Here is a 6,921-nt window from a genome sequence, read left to right on the forward strand (position 1 = left end):
ATTTTTTACTACATAACACCATAAAATCATTAATTTGTGGTTTAAAATTAAAGCAGACAACTGACATTGGATCATTGTTGGACAATTCATACAATGTAGTATTTTTATTGACTTAGGTCTGTAACAACATAGTAGAAGACCTCCACTGTGTCTTTAGATGAAACAAAATTTAAAAGTATTGAATATGTTTCAAGATAAACACAGTAAAAATCCTGCTACAGTGAACTCAATGACTATATTCCATTTAACTACATTAGGGCCAGGATTTCACTTTATTTTATCCTGAAAAAAATATTTCCTTAGTTTTTTGTGTATCATTTTAATCCAAATTCTGAACATTTCTTGTTCCACCTCTGTCTTTCTGCTAAATTAGATGTATTTTCTCATAAACCATGTTACTACAATGACACAATGCAATTCCAATCACCTCCATTTGAAAGTAACTGTGGATTTTAGCTGCCTTAATCTGAGTAGACAAAAAGGTCTTATTTTTAGAAAATTTCAGTTCCTTACTCTGAGAAAGCCATTCTCCTTAAAAGGTAAAATAAATGAAAAGGGGTGACCGATACAGAAGTGGAAAGGAAAGTGAAGATACTGAATTCAGGCAAATCTATGTTTATGGTGGTACATGGTACAGTTAGAAAGAGAAAACTTGTGTTTAAACTGGATCAGAAAAAACTATTTTCTTCATATCAATGACGACAAGTAAGGGAAATACTACAATAGGAACAGAAAATGCAATAATTTGGTAATTTTTAGATTAGCCTGGAAAATTAGTGAAGAATGTGTTCTTATGTATTGATAGTAGGTGTCACTTAAATGGATTTTTCCAACTATACTGTCTGTGATTCATCGTCTGTAAGGAAGGCCCAGAAAAAAAAAATGTCAAAGGAGTTACAAATTCCTTTCCTTAAGAATTACATTTTCCAAAAGTAATTCATACTTTTTTACTACTAAAGCCTAGTTGATAAGTTTCAGAAACATCTTGGTTGGACTGTACAACTTTTTCACATTATAACTGTAAAATATCATATCTGATATCATATCCCATATCATATCATATCTGTTTAGCTGCATTAACTAAATCAAATTCCTAGTTAGACCTGCATGCAAATTTTGATCCAATGAGCTCAAGCTTTTTCAAAAATGAACTGAGTCTTCTTACCAATATAATTCTTATTGCTATGCAATAAAATAATAGTAGTAATAATTTGACATTTTAAATGAAATTGATGAGGTGATAAAGTGTTTAATTAGGTACGAATTGGATATAGGTCAAGACATGATAGCAACTCTAAAAGATAATGAAAATCATTTATATGTGAAATAATTCCTTCAAAAAGTGTGATAATAACAGACACATATTTCTTAAGTAGAACCATAATTCAAAAAGCACTCAGTGAGCAGAAATAGCTAAACCACTACCTGACATTTTCATGTGTTATTAGAGATCAGTAAGTTTTCAGTAGTGGCTGGAGTCAAATCCAGAGGAAATCATAATGGCTATATATTCATCTTTTATGTGTTTGTGTTACAAACAGAAAATTTCATTCAATTATATTAAACTTCATTCTGTAAGCTTTTATTTGCAATGCTATTGATAAGCTGCAATAAATAAAGGATTTGATGAAATGGAGATAGGAGGAAGAGTAAAACACTAACATCTAATGGAAGCCAAACTGGAAATAATACGATGATCTTGCCACCTTTCAGTAAGGATTGGGAGTATGATTCTTTATTCTACATGCTGGTGATTCCTGCAGCGTCTTCACTGCCATATATGTTTTTGCCATTTTATTTAGTTTTAGACAGTCCCTGCAAGGAGCAGGGTCCCTTCCAGCTGGAGATATTCTATGACTATGTTATTACTTTGAATGGTAAATCCCTGTACAGCTGAGCTTGTTCTCAAGTAGAGAGATACATGGTTTGTATAACTACAGATAAGCGCATCAGTTTCTTGGTGATATTGATTCTTTGATTGGACTCATACGACATCAGTCTGATCAGCTCTATCCCCAAGTACATAGCAAATATCGATTCATTTTTATACATAATGATTTCTGAGGCAGAGAAGGTTTGTTAAAGGGATAAGCAATAGGACCAAGACAGATTACAGAACTGCACAAAGGTAGGGCTAAAGGAGCTTCAAGGAAGAGACCTATTTATGCCATTAAAACAACAACAACAACAAAACCAACAAAAATACATCCTGATAGATCCTTATCTAAGGTGTCTTTAAAAATTGCCGGCAATGGAGACTTCATAGCCCTTACAAGCGATCTGGTCCATTACAGTGATCTGGTCCAGTGCTTCTCAACCCTTTCTGTGGAGTTTTCCTCAATGTCCAATTCTATTTTTTCTTGCTATCATTGGAGCCTACTACTTCTTATCTTATCCCTCTTTAATATATAATAATTATAATTACTTTGTTCTATGGAGCAGCATTTTATGAATATGAAAATTCTTAGCTGTGTTATTCTTTAGTCTTTTATCTTTCTTAGGTTAATTAATTGCTTTTTCCCCATTATTTCTTGTAGGTCCTGCATTTGATGAGCTCCTTCTCATGGCACTATTCTGGATTCTCTGCCACTGGCTGGATTTTTGATGTACGTTTTTCTTGAAGGTAATGTACAAAACTGAAAACACCTGAAGGCTTAATAATGCAGAGTATCTTGTATGCTTTTCTCCTGTTTATATGTCCCAATATGCTTTTTAACAACAGCATGGGCTTTTTAACTCATGATCAGCTGATAATCTGCTACAAGTTACAGGTCACATGGAGGCAGTTGCTGCTCATCATGCAGTTGTGCAATTGAGCATTCTTGTCTGAATATAGTATCTTAGATTTGCTGTTGAATATCATCCATTTACTTGCATATCCTTTCTCCAATTTTGCCAACATAATTTTGAATCTTAAATCTGTCTTCCACTTTACAGACAGTCTCTTTCAGCTCCAAATTGTCTGCAAATTAAATAAACAGATTATTACTGTTTCATAGTTTTAATGGAAATATTTAACAGAAGAAACTAGCCACAGGCTACTGCAAAATTCCACTTGGTCTAACTTTTGTTTAGTGGTGAAAAACCGTTGACTCACCAAGAGTTGTTGTCATACTGCTGCTTTTGTATCCTCATTTTAGCAATTTCATCTTGATCACACTTTCTTAGCCTACTATGCATCTGTCATGTAAGACACAAGACCCATACAGTAGTCAAGACATATACCATCTATTTATTCTTCCCTGCCCACGACCTGTTCCCCTGCAGCAGAGTAAGATAGCTTAATATGTTCATTATGAACTGCTGTTTGTTCTCACTTGTTTACTCACTAGCTTTCAAGTGTTTGCAAATAGTTTGTTCGTTTATATCAGAGTTTTCTAAGAAATCAGATGGATCATATTTTTTCATTTTCCTTCCCATTTCTGAAAAAGCAATATATTTCTTTTTTTCCAGAACATCACCCCATTTCTCAAGAACAGTTGCTGCAATATCTGAGATAGCTTCATATGGTTGTTTAAGCAAGAATCTCACAAGTCCTTATTTTGGATTTGTAAGAATCCAAAGTTGAAATCCTTTGATCTTTGCCAATTTGAAAGTATCCAGCTCACTGAAGTATTCTTATGCTATCCTGTACAGGTATTGTCTTGGCCACATGCTTGCATTAACTTTTTTAGAGAATGCTAATCCAAAAATATTTAACCTTTGCATTTTTTCTGCATTGTCTATCATCGGTTCATCCTTTCTGTCTTGTAGCAGAGCAGCAATTCCCTTCTCAGTCTTGTAGTGCTGATGTGCTTGTGTGCTGCTTGTTTCTGTTGAAGCATCTAGCTCATTTTCTACCTCAGACCTTCATCTCTGCTTATGTAACAGAACTTAGTTTCCACTTTCTGTATATTTCCGTTATGCTTATTGCCAATGAAACCCATCGTTAAGCAAATTGCTCCCTCCTACATTCCCCATCTCTTGCTTTGTGTCCTTAGTATCGCTTCTTTGACAGACCTAGTTCTTTGACTTGCCTTCCTGATTTCTTAGTTTTTTCAGTCTGCTGATTTCATTTTACACTGCTCCATCTTTTTTTAAAAGTGGTGAGCTCTCATGTCATGGTCACTCTGAACCACTTTTGTACTCTCAGCGTTCTCAAACTCAAACCCAACTTTAAAGACTCATTCACTATTTGCATATTTTGCTGTCTACATCAAAACATTATTACTAACCCATTCCAAGGACCTGCTGAGCAGACTGCATACTCTCCTGTACCTCCCCTAAAGTTACACCAAATTTCTGCAGAATTTAGTTGAAGTTATCTCTGTTAACCACAGGACATATTTGTCCTGTGAAAACCCAAATAAAGATAATTGCATTCCTTGATCTAACATGTACCACCCCCACTCTCCCTGAGGTTTTCTTGGAGAGTCAGAAGCAGAAATATTCTTCCCATGTTTGGAACTTTTTTTGCTTGTTCCATACTATCAGCCCTTCAAGCTGGATGGTGAGGGAACATAAGCAAGAGCTTTTGCCACCCCTACAAGGAGTAGGGGTTGGTTGGTCTTGCTTCCTTCCTGCCATATTTTGGATACAAAAAGGAGAGTCCAGTGCAAAGTTAACCAAACATTAGCCTCAGATCTTGGTGCATATCATAGCCTTAATAACAGCAGCATGAAACAGAATATTTGGTACATTGTACATTTGTAGGTTTTATCCACATGCTTTAATAATGGCATAGGAAACTAGACCAGTTGGTTTTGCTAACAGCTGGGATGTGCCTTACTTTGTAATTTACACAATGAAAATAATGAGGTGATAGACCCTATGATTATTTTCTTAAATATACATGATATTTTATTCAGTAGGGCATGACTTTAACCTGAGGTCTGAAAGACTAATCAGTGAGTAAAACTCTCTAATTAAAATGTACTCGTATTTATAATGTACTCTTCTTGTTCCCTAAATCTTTAGCTGATGATTGAAATGTTGTTTTGATAATAACACATGATATTTTATCTAGTTTTATTTTTCTCTAGAAACATCTGTGAAACAGAAGGGATGAGACTTTCTCTTAAAAATTGTGGGAACACATAAAATATACAGTACACTTCCTGTTATAGAAGGCTATTTATTAGTCTAAATACTTGTGCAATATTTGGCAAATGATCAAAACTAGTTTCTCCTGATGTGTTTACAATGTTCTAAATTAAAAGCAAAGCCCATTTTCAAGTGACATTTGTCATACAAACTGAAACGTTTCTCTCATGCTGCATGTGGTTATACTTTCTGCTTGACAGGATAAGCTCCAAATATTGAGTACAAAGTTTGCAACCAAGTTCTTGTGAGAATTAGACTTGCCATCTAGCAATTCTTCTTGTAAGAAGAACCAAAAGAGTCTTTCCCCCAGTGGAGGATTTTTTTTTCTATGACTGTATGTTTATTTAACTTTCTGCCTGATGCTGTACTTAATCAGCTACACTGAGAGAAATTCTTTTGATTTCATTGCATATTCTGCTGCTCTTTACCCCATTTTAGTGTTCTTTCCCATAACCTTTGAGTGGTAAAATGGTCACAGACATGAACAGAAGAGCTCCCATTTCTCTAGTGAATGCTTCAGAAATGTACTAAGGCATAAATTTAGCAGAAGTTTTAAACAGACACTGTCTTCTGCATCACACTGTGAAAAAATAGCTTGGAGTGCTACAGAAATGCACTTTCAGTGTTACAAGAACTACTCAGCACCATATGCAAAACATTTTCTTTTCAACTCATGTTCAAAACCTGTTATACAAACCAGTTTATTAATTATCATTGTTGTTTCCTAAGGGTGTTTGACAAGTTTTGAGAGAAAACTGGGTCAGTTCATAATAGTAGCTTCAGAGTGTATTTCACCATTACATATGTATTCAAAACACATGCAACACTTAACATGTTGCACAGGAAAAAATTTGCTTGGGTCATGTTTCATGTTATAAATAGGCAAACAGGCAAACACATACACTGTATCATTTCCAAGAAAAACACTTCATATTCCAGTAACCTCTCCCTGTTTTCATATCTCAGATTAAGTAATCTTTTTACTGAGTTGCAGACTGCCCTTAGACTTTTAGTCATACTTGAATTTAAATAATAAATTTTGGCATCTGTAGTTTTATTTCTTTTTTTTAATTTTTTTTTCCTTTACCTAAGTGCTTTAATAAACATGAATGGTCCTGATTGAAATTCAAATGAGAGAATCTGCTGAAGTTCAGGAAAACCACCATTTGCCATATGCAGGCAACTGCCCTGTGGATATTTTAGGACTGTAGCTTCAGCTGAATCAGGGATACTTGGAAAGAGAGTAAAAAAAGTGTGTGTATGCAGCCTTGGAAAAAAAAAGTCTTGTGTCCCAACCCTGGAGTACCTCTCCAAGGAGCACATTTTGCTTCCTGTTCTAGAGCCTTCAAGTGGCAACAAAAAGATTTTTTTCCTATGAAGTATCTGCAACATAATTAGCTACGGCTTTTGGAGCCGAAAGATTCTGAGATGGTGCAGGAACTATTTAACAAAGCTGAGTCAGACAATCCAAGCAAATAATACTGAAAGCTGGTTATTACACCATGTTCTGTAAAGAAAGACTTGCATAATAAATAACCAAATATGGCCCAAGCAATCAAACCACACTTACATGAGAAAGAATACACTGTTGTTGGTTTGCTTTTTAACATTCTCCCCATTGCCAGCACCCCTATTACGTTGTACAAAAAGATTCTACCACAACAAAATAAAATCCTTGTGGAAGGCTGGATCCCGTTTCCTTTGTCTGATATAAATATCAAGTAAATACAATGTTGCCAGAAAATTTATGCCAAATTAGAGCCACAGTAAGGTAGTAGAATTGAGGTGATCTCATTACACAGAAGTCAGAAAAAAAAATTAGATGGAAAGCATTCTGTG

This window comes from Nesoenas mayeri (genome assembly GCF_963082525.1).
Source record: "Nesoenas mayeri genome assembly, chromosome: Z".
NCBI lineage: Eukaryota > Metazoa > Chordata > Aves > Columbiformes > Columbidae > Nesoenas > Nesoenas mayeri.